General features: G+C 40.8%; 2 long non-coding RNA genes across 4 annotated transcripts; both read left to right on the forward strand.

Annotated features, from left to right (window-relative positions):
• The first annotated feature begins 11,975 nt into the window (after nucleotides 1-11,975).
• LOC116804102 lies at nucleotides 11,976-12,481 on the forward strand. Its single transcript, XR_004364126.2, has 2 exons — nucleotides 11,976-12,211; nucleotides 12,343-12,481. It is a non-coding gene; the product is annotated as an uncharacterized LOC116804102 (long non-coding RNA).
• A 96-nt stretch (nucleotides 12,482-12,577) lies between these two features.
• LOC122757801 lies at nucleotides 12,578-13,943 on the forward strand. Of its 3 annotated transcripts, none has more exons than XR_006357967.1 (3): nucleotides 12,578-12,615; nucleotides 12,921-13,499; nucleotides 13,555-13,943. It is a non-coding gene; the product is annotated as an uncharacterized LOC122757801 (long non-coding RNA). The 3 variants fall into 3 exon arrangements; XR_006357968.1 differs by having other exon boundaries at nucleotides 13,102-13,499; XR_006357966.1 differs by lacking the exon at nucleotides 12,578-12,615 and having other exon boundaries at nucleotides 12,776-13,499.
• Nucleotides 13,944-16,377: the final 2,434 nt, after the last annotated feature.

Below are 16,377 nucleotides of genomic sequence, written 5' to 3' on the forward strand. Positions count from 1 at the left end.
AGGATCAAAAGCGCACTAATTGTTTTCTACTTAAACGTAGCCGAGCGCATTGGGGAGACTCTCCCACACCATTCGCCATAGACTCTGCCCGCAGTTGCCGCGCCTATCCGGCAGGCTAATCTTTCCACTGCCTTTGCGCGTAATTTTTCAAAACGTAATTTGCAATTAAAGACGGACAGCGAACGGTCGGCCACGCAATGCGTAACCATCAGCCCATCCCCAATTCCAAACTCGGCCCCTCAACTCCGCAACCCCTCAGCCGGCCGACACCGAACGCCTTGAGCCTTGAGTTGTGAGCTTTGAGCTGTGAGCAGCGAGTCCTGAATGCTGAGTCCTGATACCTTATGACGTTTCGTTTTCATTGCTTTAGCATTAAGATTACGTCTACAAGTTGCTCCAAGGACTCGCCTCCTTGCCGCGACTCTGTCTCTTTGTAAAGGATGTTTGCTTCAGCTGATTTACACAAAGAGAATTTTAATTAATTTTATTGCCTGGCCACACAGCTAATGGCAAATGGCACTCGCTAACGTCTCAATTTTACAATTTAAAAATGTACTTAAAATTTATTAAAAGTTCTACGCATTAGCCTTATCATAGAGCTAACTGTGATTATTAACCAAATAAAATTCATTTTAGATTGAGAGTAATAAAAGGTTTAAGCTAGAGAGTTCCCGGCGTTAATTAAATATTACATTGATTCAAGATAATCTTAAATACACAATATTTTTACATACACATTTTCACATTATTTGCAATATAATGTCTGTTTTAGTTGTATATATTAATATATTAATATATTAAGAGCAAATATTTGTTGTACCTTAAGCTTAAATTGTTTCACATTTTCTCCAGTCGCATGAAATCCATGACGCCAATTTATCAAACCAGAGCTGAAAGTCGTGGCCAGAACTCTTAACACTAACACACTCACACACACATACACATATATATGTATATGTGAAAGGGTCTTCGCATTGGCAATAGAAATCGATAGGTCGTTTTGTTTTTGGCCACCACAGCCGGCGGCTAGCGACTGAATTTGGTTGATGACATGCCTCCTTCTTTCGCCGCACAGCCTCCCCCTCGTCTTCGCCCTCGTCCACGTCCTTGCCCGCGAGTAACCCTTATGATGGGCTCGAAGTAAAACCAACAACCCTATGCTGCCAACCCATTTGATTTTTTCTCTTTTTCGTTGCTTTTTCCCTTTTTTTTTTTTTGCTGCGGCTAAAGACGACATGTGGCTGAGGGAGCAGAGGACTCGAGGCAGGACTCGATCCAGGACCAAAATCGAGACCGGTTTTGCTTCGTGTCCGTTCAAGTTCAAGCAAACAGCAGCAGCAAGGACACACGCTACACATGTCCTGCGCGGGGTGGGTTTGCACATATAAAAATAAAAACTTTTTATAAGACATGCGAAGGGTAAACGGACCTCATGCTCGATACGTATGTATATATAAATATATATGTATGTATATGTATCGTATGTGAGTATATGCTATATAATGCATGTACATAAACGAGTTTTGCGAAGGGTTCGCTTTGACTGCTTTGTCACATGTGTGTGCGCGTGTGTGTATGTGTGGACATATACATAAAAAGCTGTCACACATACACGCACACGCATTGCTTTTCACCCTTTTTATTGCGTCTTGAAGTTTTATGTGGCTTATGTACTGCCCATAGGCGCATCGTATGGCTATATAAGCAGTCCAGTGTGTGTGTGTATACATGTGCATGTGTGCTATGTGTGTGTGCGTTGTTGTATAACCGGAAATATGAGACATCAAGGCTTTTATAAATGGCGCACGAGACGAGCCACGTTTGCTTCGTTGCTGAATGTTGATGTTTGATGGCAGGCACTGTGGATGCTGTAGATGCTGCCGAAGCGGGGCGTGACGATGGGGGGGATGCTGATGTATGTGTTTGACAGCCACATAAGGGGGTAAATTGAGTTTTCACATGGCGAAAGTTTTACTCGAATTGTTTGCTTTGACCAGCCGCCAGACGCGCGTCAACTGCCCCGCGTCTCAGCCCCTCGCCTTATCCCTCGTTCGGGGGCCTCGTGCGTGCCACATGACGGGCCGCACACAGCTCACAGCAAAGCGAATTTAATAAATGACTTTATAGTTATTTTCTTGTTCTTTTTCTGCTGTTGCTTTTGCTGTTGCTGTTGCTGTTTCTACTGCTGCTGCCACAAACCCTTGCTGCCCCCTCTGACCCGCATTTTATGCCTTTGGTTGCGTGGGTGGCTGCGAGTCCTTTGAATGAAGGCGAACAGGCTGCAGCGACTATCAAAAATTAATACTTTTGTCTGCATTCGGTGCGTGCATAGCCCGTTGCCCCTCCCCTTGCTTAGTCCACACGTCATTTTCACGTAATACTTTTTGCGACCCACACGAACAACAAAAGTTGTAAAAATTTTAATTTTCCCTCAATATTTTTGGCATTTTAGCTGCTGGCGACATATGTGTGCCAAATAAAAAGGCACATGAGCATATATATTATATATATGTATATGTATGCGTATACAATATACATGTGTGTATTGCCTTTTATGGTTGTATAGATCTGTGGCTCCACATACGCCCTAATGTGGCGACACGTTGCGAACGCGTATTAAGCCTTTAATGGCTTTAAAATGGCTGTCCAATGGGCGTTTTACTTACGTATGTGGGCGTGGCAGAGAATATATTTAGGAAAATGTTTACATAGAAGAATAAATAATAATTCATAAATAATAAATAATAAATATTAAATAATAAATAATAAATAATAAATAATAAATAATAAATAATAAATAATAAATAATAGATAATAAATAATAAATAATAAATAATAAATAAAAAAAATTTATTATTATATAATAAATAATAAATAATAAAAAATAAATAATAAGTAATAATTAATAAATGGTAAAATAATATAAATAAATTAATAACATTTCTTTATATTTTTAATTTTAAAGACAAATATTAAATAATATTTTGCATTAATCAACAAAAAGAAAATGTTAGGCATCAGTTAATTCTGTTTAGTTAATTTTTGTGTATTATGCCTTGAACTAATTTACTTTTTTTTTTTACAATTACAAAAATTGATCATATATTGATTTTTTGGAATTTGGGCCCATGTAAACTATTCTCCAAATTTACATATTTAAAATTGGAGTACTAAAATGTTTATAAAGTGAAAGTAGAAATTATGAAGGCGAGCTCTTCAATTTCGGCCAACAGCTATGTAACCACAAAATGGAGTTTGTCATCGTGAACGAGAACTCTTGCGGTAAACGTAACCTCAATTATAGTTGTAGAGTAGACCTCAACCAAACACTCACGCAATTTTAATACGTTAACTCAAGTGGTCATAATTTCAAAATTTTACATAGTCCTAGTTTCAGCTGCGACCTGTTTCATAAATAAGACACAAAAGGCCGCCATAATTTTAGTTCGTTTCTTTCTTTAATAACAAGGTTAGAAACGAGTCGATCGGCTAGGTTCTTTAATCTGCTTTCAAAATGAGACGCGGGACATCGACCACACAAAGCCCATAATAGAACGAGAGACCTAAAGAGCGAGCTGCTCAAAATAATTGGAACAATTTCCTATCAAATTTATGTGCTATAATCGGGAGCAGCAGGTTCAAAGATAAAAATCGAACAGGTTCAGCGTGTGTGTGTGAACAGGTGAAAGTAGCTGCGACAAAAGGATGTTCGGGTAAAATGCCAAAGAGAGAACTCGACTTGCGGCTCAGTTTCGGGTTCGGCCGAGTTATTTTTATGGCCACCAAAGCGCTTTGTTAACAATGATTTTTATATGTGCCACCGTGTGCCACTATTTGTGGTTAGCTCAACTCGTTGGAACGTCTTGTTATATATATATATATATATATATTTCTCCTCCGGTCGCCCTTTACCTTATCGCTGACAGTGCATCTTGAGATGTGTGCGCGTGTGTGTATGTGTGTGTGTGTGTGTGCGGGGGGGTTTAAATGGAATGCGAAGGATTGCGTTTGGGATTGGTAATAACCGTTTTGTCCTGCGTCCTGTCACAAAATGTCTCAATCGTGGCTTTTGTAAATTGGCTCAGGCCCATAATCGAAATTCCATTGAAACGTAAAATTGCCAAGGATATATATATACATGTAATGTACATAGCATAAGGACGAGCAGCTAACGGTTTCTGTTGGCTGTCAAACATTTTAGGCGCCATTGTTGACATTTCTTTTTCGTATACCCTTTTCTTTCAGTCGAATGCTTGGCTTCCCTTATTGATTGTCCGATAAGAAGACATCACAATTTTTGGTCAACAGACATTTCATAATAACATTCGAGGCACATAACTGTATTTGTTAAGGGGTTTTAAACTAGAGGAATGGGAGAAAAGGAGAGAGAGAGCCAAGTGAGTTGTTGACAGATCGATGAGGCTGATAAGATCTTGACTAACTGACGGATGAATTATGCGAAAGGTCTCGACTAGACTGGACTCGGTGATAAGTTTCCTGTTAGCTAAAGGATAGATTATGACAGAAATGTTTGATATGGGAAAAATACTAGCCACACAGTAGCTGAATTACTAATTGATTTCTTCGAATTGCATATCAATCTATCAAGAAAGGAACGGCGAAATCTTTCAAGCGCAAACAGCCTCACAACCCTGGGAGGTTGCCCTATACAAGGTCTAGAATGTTCCAAGATACTTCGATTTTTTATTTAGTTTCGTTTTATATTAGGCAAATCAATTCGTAAATGTCAGAGAAATGGAACTTCTATTTTCTCTCTATCAACTTTTATATATTATAAATACCTGTCTGTTTTCTTACATTCATTTAGGCCAACTCCCAATGGAGCTGCGGCCCGTGTCATATTAATGGTAATTAAGAACTTATGATCGATTATGATTTTAGAAAACAACGCAGCTTGCTACCTGCTCGTGCCAACTGCAGCTGCCGAGAGCTAAGCCGAACTAATCTTATCAAAGGGCCACTCGTCAGTCATTTGCAACGTTTCCTCTCCGTCTCTCTCGGGCAGTGGAGCCTTTACCAAATGCCGACGCTCGGAGCGACGGCAGGTGTAGGCCAAATAACACGACCAGCTACAACTACAACAAGAACCCAACCATAATAGCAACAACCGTATTGCCTTCTATTTGTTACAATTACCCAAAAACATTTTGCGGAGCGCGCGCGCGCTCTTAAATAAAGAATGTAAAATTGTTTTCCTGGAACTCGACTTTTGCCAACTCGGTCGTTGATTAGATAAATAGCAAAACGGTTCATCCACATGCCGTCTGCTCGACTGATGTCCATCTCCTTGACTATGCCAGAGCTCAGTGCCCGCCGTGCGGCACCCGCTGCGACAAACAACCTGAAAATGAACCCAAAACTCAGGCGAACTGCAACTCGGGCTATTTTTTTGTGTCTTATCGCAGCGATCGTACAATTTGTTACAATTGTAATTCTTTGCCAAACTGACCATTTGATGTGCGTTTGATTAATTGCTAGCGAAAGAGTTTCGATCTTTCGTGTAGCTGCAGTTGCAGCACCAGCAGGGTGCTCTGCCCCTGGGCGTGGCGCAGACGTGGGCTTTGTTTTGAGCCCAACTAATTGAAATACAAAGCGAAATGATTAATGCAGAGCACTCAAAAGAACCAGTTCAGCGATGCAAAGCGAACCGAGTGGATTGTTCATACTTGCGTATCCATGGAAGAAATATGTTTGATAGAGAGATAGAAAGAATAAGATAAATCAGCCTAGATATACCTTTATTCAGGGGCTACAGAATATATTTAGATGAATCCCTATATTATTTACAGTATTTATGATGAGCCGTCTGTAAAACTGTAATACAAATCTTTTCACTCTCCCATTCTCACCCCTCGCTCTCTTATTCACTCTTCGCTTGTCTACATTTCCTTCTTTCTTTCTCTCTTTCTCATCGAAAGAAAGCTCAAAATGTATGTGTGACAAAGAGAGAGAGAGAGAGAGAGAGAGAGAGAGAGAAAGAGAGAGAAAAAAACAGAAAAAGAGCGAGAGATAGAGAGAGACAGAAGAAGAGAGAAAGAGAACGATAGTGAGTGAGTGAGAAATAGAAAAAGAGAGCGTGAGAGGGAGAAAGGCAAAGAAAGAATAGAACACACAATGAAATATGCAATCAACATATAATATAAATTTAAGTGTCTTTCTAAATATTTTCTCTGCCTTTATTCTTCTCTCCTTTCCCTTTCACGTTCCTTTTCTTGTTCTCTAATATCAGCCTCTCTTACTTTTGCTGCCATTATAAGCAAATGCATTTCATACGCACTTTTGGGACTCATTCATTTCTGCATGCTCTTGATCTTTGGCTGCAGCTCATGTGACACGCCCCATGTCTTAAACCAACGCCCCCTCAACGAGACGGCCCGTGCCCGGCCTCTAATTACATTCTTCCGGCTCAGACCAAGCGGCTTTCGCTTTCGTCTGCAGCGGGGCACAATTAGTGGCCTTTGACACGCCCCCGCTTGCGCGCTCGCTCGCTCGCTCGTCTTAGCGCGTCCTTGAAAAGGAAAAGGGAAAACGGAAAACTAAACTGAGCTGAGTTGAATGGAATTGAATTGAGAGAACCGCTGCACAATAAAAACGTTCGCTTTTATTGATACGAAAATTGGTTTAGAGTGAAGAAAATCGAAGGCAGCTGCCTTGCCTTGTGCTCCTTCCTTTGCCCCCGCCTCCGCCTCTGCCTCTGCCTCTTGCTGATGCACGCCGAATCTCCATCTACTCGCGTTTGACATGCGGGAGCAACACCTACAGGACGCACGTGTGTGCCTAAGCATGTGTGTGTATGTCTCTGCGTATGTGTGTGTGTGTGTGTGCGTGGGGTTGATGAAATCTGCTGCTGCTTTTGGTTCTCCTATTGCTTTTGCATCTCTTTGCCCGACGACCATCTAAGCAAAACATTTCAATTTTCTAGACCAGTGGGCAGGCGGGTGAGAGAGAACTAGGCGGAAACTACGACGCGAGTCGACGGGCCCATCGGGTCCGTTGTCCTGGCAAGCGTAACCACGCACAACGAAGGATTCGCCGCCCAAGGATTTGTTTGTCAAAAACAGACAACAACAACAGCAACAACAACACCAGCAAATGGACTCTTTGTGGGAGTTCCTTGGGCTCGGGTTCAAATCCTGGTTGCCTGTCAACTTTCAAGTTGCTTTATTTATTTTTCATTTTTAGGCCCCACCAATTCCTCGGCTCCTCCAATCTTTGTGCACATTGATGAACCTTTTGCGTGGCATTTTCTCTTCGTTTCCTTCTATTTTTTTTTAATATTTGCAGCTTTGCTGTGTTTGTTTACAGTTAAAGGACACAGCAGCTCACAGGATGTCCTGGCATAGGCCCATTTTCGGTTCGTGGGATAAGCCCAGACCAAATAGATTTCTCAACGAAAGAGAAGGAATAAAACGAAAACTTTTCGCCTTTTGCGCTTCCTTTTTACCATTTTACCATTTGCTTTGTTGTTGTCAGTTCAAAATAGGACAGCGAAAGGGGCGGGCGGGGCGGTGCTGGAGCCCTACAACACGAGGGCAGGCCAACGTTTTTCAATTTGCGCGCCCACAGCGAACAGCACGACGATGACAACGGCACATTTAGAGCTGGCTTCTGCAATCAGTTCAAGCAACACTTGAACTATAATGGATTGAAGAGTTGCTTGCAAATTAAGCGAGTCGCAACCCTAGACATCCTTGCTTGACCAGTAGACTTTCATGCCTAAAAATTCTATATACTGTTTATTTAATACCTCGACAATTCTGGAAAGAAATTCAGTCAACTCTTAGTAGGTTTTATTCTCAACTAACCACAAATCGAGTTTCCTCTTTATCTATATAGTATATACCGAGCAGTTGCCTAGTTAGTGGAAGGGTCGGTCCCCTCCACAAAACTGACCTACATTAAGGCCACTCGCATAACTCTACAGTCTATCTACGATCGACCCTTTGCTGACGCTGCTTCATTTACATTTCTAGTTAAACAAAAGACGCGAAGGCGTTCGTAACAGGCAATTAACCAATTAAAATGTGAAAAGTTGACCAAGCAAGAGGCTTACCCCAAGGGTTAAGCAACGTTTTGTTAGTTCCTTTATTACTTTGATCTAGTTCGCCCGATAAGGCCACACACACACACCTGCGTCTATTCGAGCCTGCTTCGAAATTGGAATTTACGATGACAATAGCGCCTCCTCATATACATATATGAACATATATATATGTATTTATAAATATAGCTAACTCAGGCAGTAGCTCAAGAAGCGCAAGATAACGTCAGTTTGGTGTGAGAGTTACATAAATTTTCTTTGGCTGAGCAGCGACTGTACTTAGCGAGGATACCCGGCAAGGAGATTGGGCAGCACATTAACGACTCACATTTCTTCAAAAGGATAACAACAAATTAAAGGATTTGCTCTATTGTTCCTCTTTTGTCCGAATGTTTTTTCTATTGTTCAGTTGCAGTTTTCCTTCTTCTCTCTCTTTTAAGTGTTTGCTGCCCAAAAGGATTCTGGGAAATTGTTGTTCTTTATGTGCTCCTTTTTTTCTATTCTTTATATTTTGCTTCTATTTTTTTCAAAGTAAAATGTTGCGCAATTTGCTGGAATTATGGTGGGCGTTGTCATTGGGATCTTGCCTGAAAAAAAAACTGTCACAACAAGCGCTGCAAATGTTTCTGAAATGTCCTTGAATATCCCTTGAAATGTGTAACTAAACCCTTTTTGTGGGACATGCCACTTAACTTCCCAAGTTGTTGTTTTGGTGTTGATGAAGTCGTCAGTGAACAGAGTCAACCCCCTGCCAAAGGGTTTACCCCAAAGCGTAAACCCCTAATGACTTATTAAACGCATCAAGGCAAAAGGGGTGAACGCATGAAGGGTTGTACACCAAGGGGTTGGGCACGAAAGGGTTGCCGCTGATGACACCGCTAATTGCTGGCTAATTTGTTAAGCACGCGATCATAATGGGTTTAATAAAAGTGGAAATAAAGAGGTTTACAAAGTGTTGTCAAGTGTTATACCAAAACAGTGTTGTATAACTTAAAATATATGTATAACATATGTGTATATGTAATAAGTGGACAGTTGAAATACCCGCACCTGTTATAAGGCGCTGCGCTCAAGTGAACTCATGTGAAAACTTTTCGGCACTGGGAATTTCCTGTGCTCTGTGATAATTAAAAACTAAGACAAACGATGACAGTCGACAGTGCGGGGCAGGACCATTTGCTATGCAAATGACAGGACAATAGGATTGCCCATCATCATTCTCATTCAGCGTCAAACAATACAAAGAAAGTATATAGAAATACGGAATGACTAAATAGATATAGAGAAAATAATATAAATTCCAATATACCGAATCGACGAATAAATGCTCTTTAAGAACGACCAACAAGCTGAAGTCTATAATACTTTGAATTTTTGTTTATTATTAATTTATAGTTCTATAAATAAATATCTAGTAGATATTATCTGCGTTTGTATATATTTTGAACTATTTTCAGATTACTGTTAAATTTTGTTAATATACATATAAGAAATAGAAAGTGCTTAGCACTATATAAATACAAACGTAGGCTAATACATTATATAAATAACACTGTTATATAGAATCCACAATCTATATGAGTTAAGACCTGTAGAGTTTGCATATTTAACTCCTCCTACTCGTGCCTCAACTCGAGTCACCTAACTGTTATACCCTTTGCAAGAGTATTCAAAATGGCGGCTAATTAAACGCGTAGCCAAGCGAATGCCGCTGTATAAACAAGAAGAAGGCGAAATAGAAGAAGCCAGCAACAGCAACAGCGACAGAGCAGCAGAAGGCATCGCGATAATGGCCGCGTTAAAATGAAAGGACACAACGCGCCAGATAATGTCCTGGCACGTCATTGGCCATGCGAAATGGCCAAAAGGATAACCAAAAAAAAAAACTGAAAAGCAAACAACAGCCCCACAGCCTCTTTTAATATTTAAGGCACACGAGCGTAATTTGCGCTTTGGAAATTAAAAGCGAAATATTCACAAAAAAAAAATTAAAATAAGAAAGGAAATATTTGCCAGCAGCCATTGAGAGCTGGGCTGCCGCGCGGCTGGACAGGCTGGTAGCTACTTGCGACCAGTTTTGTCCTGCTTGTCGCGCTTTTCTATTGTCCTTGGCAACTGGCTTTGTTGTAGCTGGCAGTGCGATAAGGTTCTGGTCCCTTCTATTGCTTTTGCTTCGTTTTGTTTCTAAGGCAAATGCAAAACAAACTTTTGCACGAAAACTCATGCACAACTCGAAGGCTAAGCAGCGGGACTGAGGAAGGCGTGGCTGAGCCTCAAGTGCGCCTCGCTGCCTGCGCACAAAAGGCTTTATTTAATTTAATTTTTGAGTGCGTCTGCCCTCAAAGCTTTTTCATTAGCAGTTGAATGCGAGAGAGCAACAGAGAGTAAGAGAGGGAGAGAGAGACAGTAAAGGCCTCGCAGAAGGAGCTGCAGAAAAGGCAGAGGATGACAAATATATGACGCGTGTGCTTAGAATTTAAAAGACCTTGCGGGCTATAAAAATGACGATGGTAAAAACTAATTCTTAAAGTCATTGATGAATCCAAAGTCAAGTTTAATAAAAATTGATTGAAAGTAGGACTTGGAAACAGTATTTATCGATTAATCAGTTTCAATTATTTCTAGCGAGGCCAGTATACTTCAGAATTCAAAATATATAAATCTTAAATTCTGTGAATTTACTAAGGTATAACTTGATTACACTTCATCATTCATCGGTATTATTTATCGATAAAAATTATAGAACAATTTCAATTCTTTACTTTTTTTTAATATTCTATACAAAAGTATAACTTTTATAATTATACATATTTTAATATGAAAAAATCACAAAAATGTCATCGATATTATTTATCGATAACATTGAAGTACAATTTCAATACTTCTTTCTAAATATATAGTTTACATCCTATATCCTATTATTAAATATAAATAATACCCGTAATGTATTTTATACATATATATTTAAATTAATTGAGGAGTTTAAGCTGCTAGCTGTAGTTTCTAAATGGTGTGCCATTCCATTCTAAGCATCATATCAGTTCAGTAGCACCGCTGGCGTCGCTCTTCGATGCTCGCTTCTCACACTGTTCAGCCTGGCTACGAAACATTAATCTGCTATGTAAATCTTGAGCACAGTGTAAGCACAGGCATCGTATTTGCGCATTTTTAAGTACGCCGGACAAAGATACAACGTCCAACGTCCAACAGCCACACCCACTCGAATGCTGGGGCCAGCATGAAAGTTCACTTTTTGTGCGTTGTCATTATTCATCAGTCCGGGTGGAGCGTGGGGCCCGGTAGGCTAAACTTTTAGCTGCCGTGCAAATGCTAGCACAGTGGGTGAGTGTGGGGGGAGGATTCTCTTCCTCTACTGCTTCGTCTTTCTTTAGCTTTCACCCTAACAGCACATTAACCCACCGAAAAATGCCCATTAGAAATGTAAGCAGCGAGATAGAAAAATTAAAATTGGCCACGATTTTCATTCTCGCTGGAATCTTCTTCATCTACGTGTTCGTCCTGGCTAGCTCTATCTATGGCCCGGGCGCCCGCTCACTCATCCATTGTTTCATTTCATTTTTTGCTCATTTTTCACTTGAAATGAGCCGCCGGGCATTCATGTCATGTGCCACGCCCACAGCTGCCCGCGTCAACGACACCGGGCGGGCAGATAGCGAGCGACGCGGCTTTCAATTTACGCGGCTGCTGCGTCCGGCACATCCTTTTTAGAGCGTGTGTCCTTCGAGTTGAAAGCAGCTTAAACAGCCTCCCAGTTTTCAAGTCTTTGTTTGCTTAAACATTTTTTTCTACTTTGGCGGCATTTTCCATTAAAATTCCGGCACTGCTGTTTTTTTCCGCTGTGGACCACTCGTAGAACAACAATAACAAAAACAAGAAGAAGCACAGCGTTGCTGGACAACGAGAAGCAGGACGAAAATTTAGAAAAATAACGCAAGAATTTAAATAATAAAGCAAGCGCGCACAAATGAATCTAATTTTTTACAAAGGGGGCAACGGGCTACCAAAAAGATTTTTAGGACCAGAGGCTACGAAGGGGGCGTGCCAAGCCCAGCAAGTACTCAAGTAGGCTAAGCAAGGGGCAATAGAAAAGCGAAGGTGGACGTCACTCTCGGCACTGCCTCGGCTGGGGTAAATGAAAAACTGTTTTGCTTTCTACTGCTTACTTTTTTGTTAATTTTTTTCTCCACTTCTCTCGCGCTCCGAAAATTAATTTTATTTCGCCTCGCTGCGCATCCTTCGGCTCTCGTATCGCATTGTAGTCCTTCGGAGCCGTTGACAATTTTTCTTAAGCCTAATGGTCGAGACGCTGCCAAAAAAAAAAATAAAGACGACCGACAAATGGCCCTCTGGGCTTTTACGCGGCTTAAATAATATCCGCAGTCGATTAAAAACCAAAAATTTTTCAGGTGGCACATATTTCAGTGCACAAAAGTAAAAAGTACAAATTCAAAATTGTGTATTCAAATGATATAAATTTTTAGAAGCAGAACATAAATAATATCTATAAATTGTATATTTACCTATAAATGGAGGTAAGAAAATATATGATAGCTCTATATTTACATAACTATATAGATATATTATGAAAAGTCAATTTGCAATTTTATTATTATTATATATATATATATATATATTTTTTTTCAATATAAATCAATATTGTTAAAAAAAATATCATACAGTTTTATCCTTTTTTTCAAAAGTAAAATCTCTTGGTAAGTAGTTTGTATCCATAAAAAATACAGCTGACATACTCCCAAATTGTTTTTCGTTAAAAACAACCCCATTTTGGGAAACTTAAAAACTGTTTCGAACACCTTTCACACTTTAAATTTCGCAGTGTTAGGGGTGGCCCAATAATCAAGTGTGACACATAAAGGACACGCGCACCCTTTCGCTTATCCTTTTGGCAGATGAAACCAAAACACCAAACAAAATCGTTCAAAAATACACGAAAAAACTGAAATTGGCAATAAAAACTAAAAAAAAAATCGAATTTCATGTCACGCTTGGCAAACTAGCTCGAAATCACAGCCGCGCCCCTTCATTAAAGCGAGGGGCTCAATCAAGGAAGAGTTGTGGAAACCAACTTGAAAATGGGTGAAAAAAATTGCAAATTGATACAAAAAAGAGGAGAGCAAAGGGAAACGACGACAGGCGCACAAAAGGGGCCTGTCAGCTCGTGCGTGGTTGATTGTAGGGTTGAGCTCTGCCAGGATAACTGAGCACGTGCGCAACGAAAGGATTTGCAAAAAAAAAAAAAAAAAATGAAAACAATACAATATAGCGCAACAAAAAATGAAAATTTCATTGATTTTCCAAATGAAAATGCGTTAATTTTTGAGCTGCAGCACTTGCGGGTGCTGCCTGGGGAGGCAGACAGGATAACAGTCAGAACAATAATGATTACGAGGAGCGGGTGAGTTTTTACATAAGCCCATTTTCTTTCTCTATATATAACTCTGTATATATAGTAGCCTTTCACATGGGTAGCAACCCCTTCGACCAGCAGTCGCAATTAGATGACTCGTATATGTTGCCCAACGCCTGCTGCAAGGACACGCACAACATGGTCAGTCGGCGGCTACCTTCAATTCGCATGACCAGCGTATCCATATCCCTTTAGAGCAACCCCCGACGAAAATGGCACAGCACACAGCACTCTGGACACGACAGCTGGTCAGTGTAGGTCAGCGAGTGACCTACAAATGCCGCCAAAAATGAACAGCCAAAAGAACTGACTGGCCAAAAAGGATGCTACAGACTCGTAGTGCTTGTCCATTTGATGGACGCACCCTGAACTGACAATTTTAATGAGCCGAACGGCAGGCAAAATTCCCTCATAATATAGAACAAACAAAAATTGCATGATTTTTCGCTTTTGCCATCGGCCGGCGGATTACGCGGCAGGTTTTCCATATTTCTGACATTCTGTTGTGGAGCCTCGATGTGGAGCACAGTCGGGGCATATAAAACGGCAGTGCTCACACGCAGGACATGACGAAACGGCAGCTGTGCGCTGACTGCCTCATGCCGTTATATGTCGCCTAGATAACCTTTGGCCCCGTCCGCACACACACACGTACACATTCACTCACAAACAGAGAGAGAGAGAGAGAGAGAGAGAGAGAGAAACCGAGTGGCACAAAGGATAATACACAAAGGACCTCTCGCTGACGCAACAATAGCAACAACAATTTTTAAAAATGTGTTTTTGTGTGTAGAAACTATAGAAAAAACGCCGAGCACCCCACGGACCCAGTAGCTCCTACCCCTACCCCTACCCTGACTCCGACTCCTAGATCCCCTCAGATCCTGTCATAGAAAGCCATAAGAATGCCAGGACGATTTCGAAACACCATATGAGGGCTGTCCTGGCGTGTGTTGGCACAATTCGTCATCGAAGTCGACTGAAAAGTTGTTACGAGTTGCTTTTTCACAGTGAAAACAAAAAGGGAAAGAAACAAGAGTGAAAGTAAAGATTCAAAATAGTTGAAAGAAACTAAACAAAATTTTATTTAGCTCAATTGCGTTTGATCATGAAATATTGACATGATTGTAGTTTTAGATATCACTAGCAAAAACCCTTTACTGTATTTGAATATTATCATTGTTTTAGATAGCAATATAGCAAGGGATAATTTCGAATACTTCTTATCTTAATTATAGATAGAAATAACTCTGAAGAAAAGAATAACAGAAAAGAAAGAGGAATAACAATGGACTTCACCAAAATGATACTTCTCTTAAATGGTTTACATTATTATAAATTATGTTAAATACAATTCTACACAGCAAAAGCTTTCCTTCATCATGGCAGATTAATTGTTGCTTTTACAAAAAGTAATTTTATTCAAATCAGAGATTTCGTTTAAGTCACCTTTCAAAAATATCTGTATTCTGTATGTAGATAACTGGGTAGCCAGATATATGTAGCTTATCTTTGCATCATATATCAAAACTATTTTAAATGATTAACAACCAAGTTAGGTGATCTGGCCCTAGTCGAAATGCCGACATTAGTCAACATCAACACCAAAGAGCTCCCTCTCCAATCGCCCGAGCTCCGGTCCCATCCTCGGCCCGTGCCCGTGCCACGTGGTTGCACTCATCAAACCACAAAGTCTGCCAGCGAAGAAGTCAGCGAACTCTAAGAAAAACAATGCCGACACTTTTCTTATTTTCAATGGGGGGAAACTTAATTTTTTAATCGCGCCAACTGTGTTGGCGATCAAATGACAAATCAAACAAAAGGAGCGCACAAAAAACACAGACCGAGGGGAGTTGCAAGTGTGGCTGTGTGTGGGGGAGGTGTTGCAGGCTCTGATGCAGCCACTCGAATGTCAAACGAAGTGTGCAACACATTAATTCCCCTCCCTCCCTCTGGCACACTTTCACGCGCTCTCTGCAGTTGTCCCCACAAAGCTGACAGCAATTAAAAGCCGCAAGACACGCGTCGCATGCCTCTTCGTGTGCGCCCCTCCGGCCCTAACCTAGCTGACAATTTGGATATGTAAATGTGCGACTAATGAACACTTCAAAATGTCGCCCAACTATTGCCCCTCTGCAGCATCACTGTCTCTCTCTCCCTCTATCACGCTCTGTATCTTTCAGTAGCAGCTGCGCTTCACAAAAAATGGGAAAAAATTTACAAAAAATCGAATCCGGCGCGCGTTCAAAGTGCAGTCCTCCAGGTATGCAAGCAAATGAGGATCTTTCAAGGAGTCTGGATCTCTTCTCCTAGTCGCGTGCTGCGGCCGACCCTCAATTTTTTTTTTATGCTCCCTAAAAAAGAGAGAGGAGATGAGATGCTTGCAGCTTCTTTAACTTCTCTCGTGCCAGGCAGACGTTTTGAGCGGTTTGCTTCTGCTGTCATCCTGTTTGTCGCCCTTGCTGTTGCTTTCCCTATCAATTTTGTTGGCCTCGGTCTCTTCTCATCTGCTGTCTACCTTTTTTTATAGGTAAATCTCCTTTTTAATGCGCCATCGATCCGCCTGTTGGTTGTTTGTTTGGTTGTATTTTCGTATTGGTGTGTGCGTCTTTTTAATAGGATTTTTTATAGGCTTTGGCTGCGTGTCTCTCGCTTGCAGCATCTTTTTTTAAGTAGGGGCTCCTGCCTTCCTTTTGGCATCCTCTTCGCTCGCTTCTGTCGCGTGCTTTCGTTTTTTATTTTGTTTTGATATTTTTAGCAATTTTATTATCTTGTCTTCTCTCTTTTTTTATGATGTATGAAATATTGATGGGATTCTTAAGGGAGCGGCATTTTTATAAGTGCGATCGCTTGCTTTTCGGCTAAT

Source organism: Drosophila mojavensis, unplaced genomic scaffold (assembly GCF_018153725.1).
Source record: "Drosophila mojavensis isolate 15081-1352.22 unplaced genomic scaffold, ASM1815372v1 contig_81, whole genome shotgun sequence".
In the NCBI taxonomy this organism is placed as follows: domain Eukaryota; kingdom Metazoa; phylum Arthropoda; class Insecta; order Diptera; family Drosophilidae; genus Drosophila; species Drosophila mojavensis.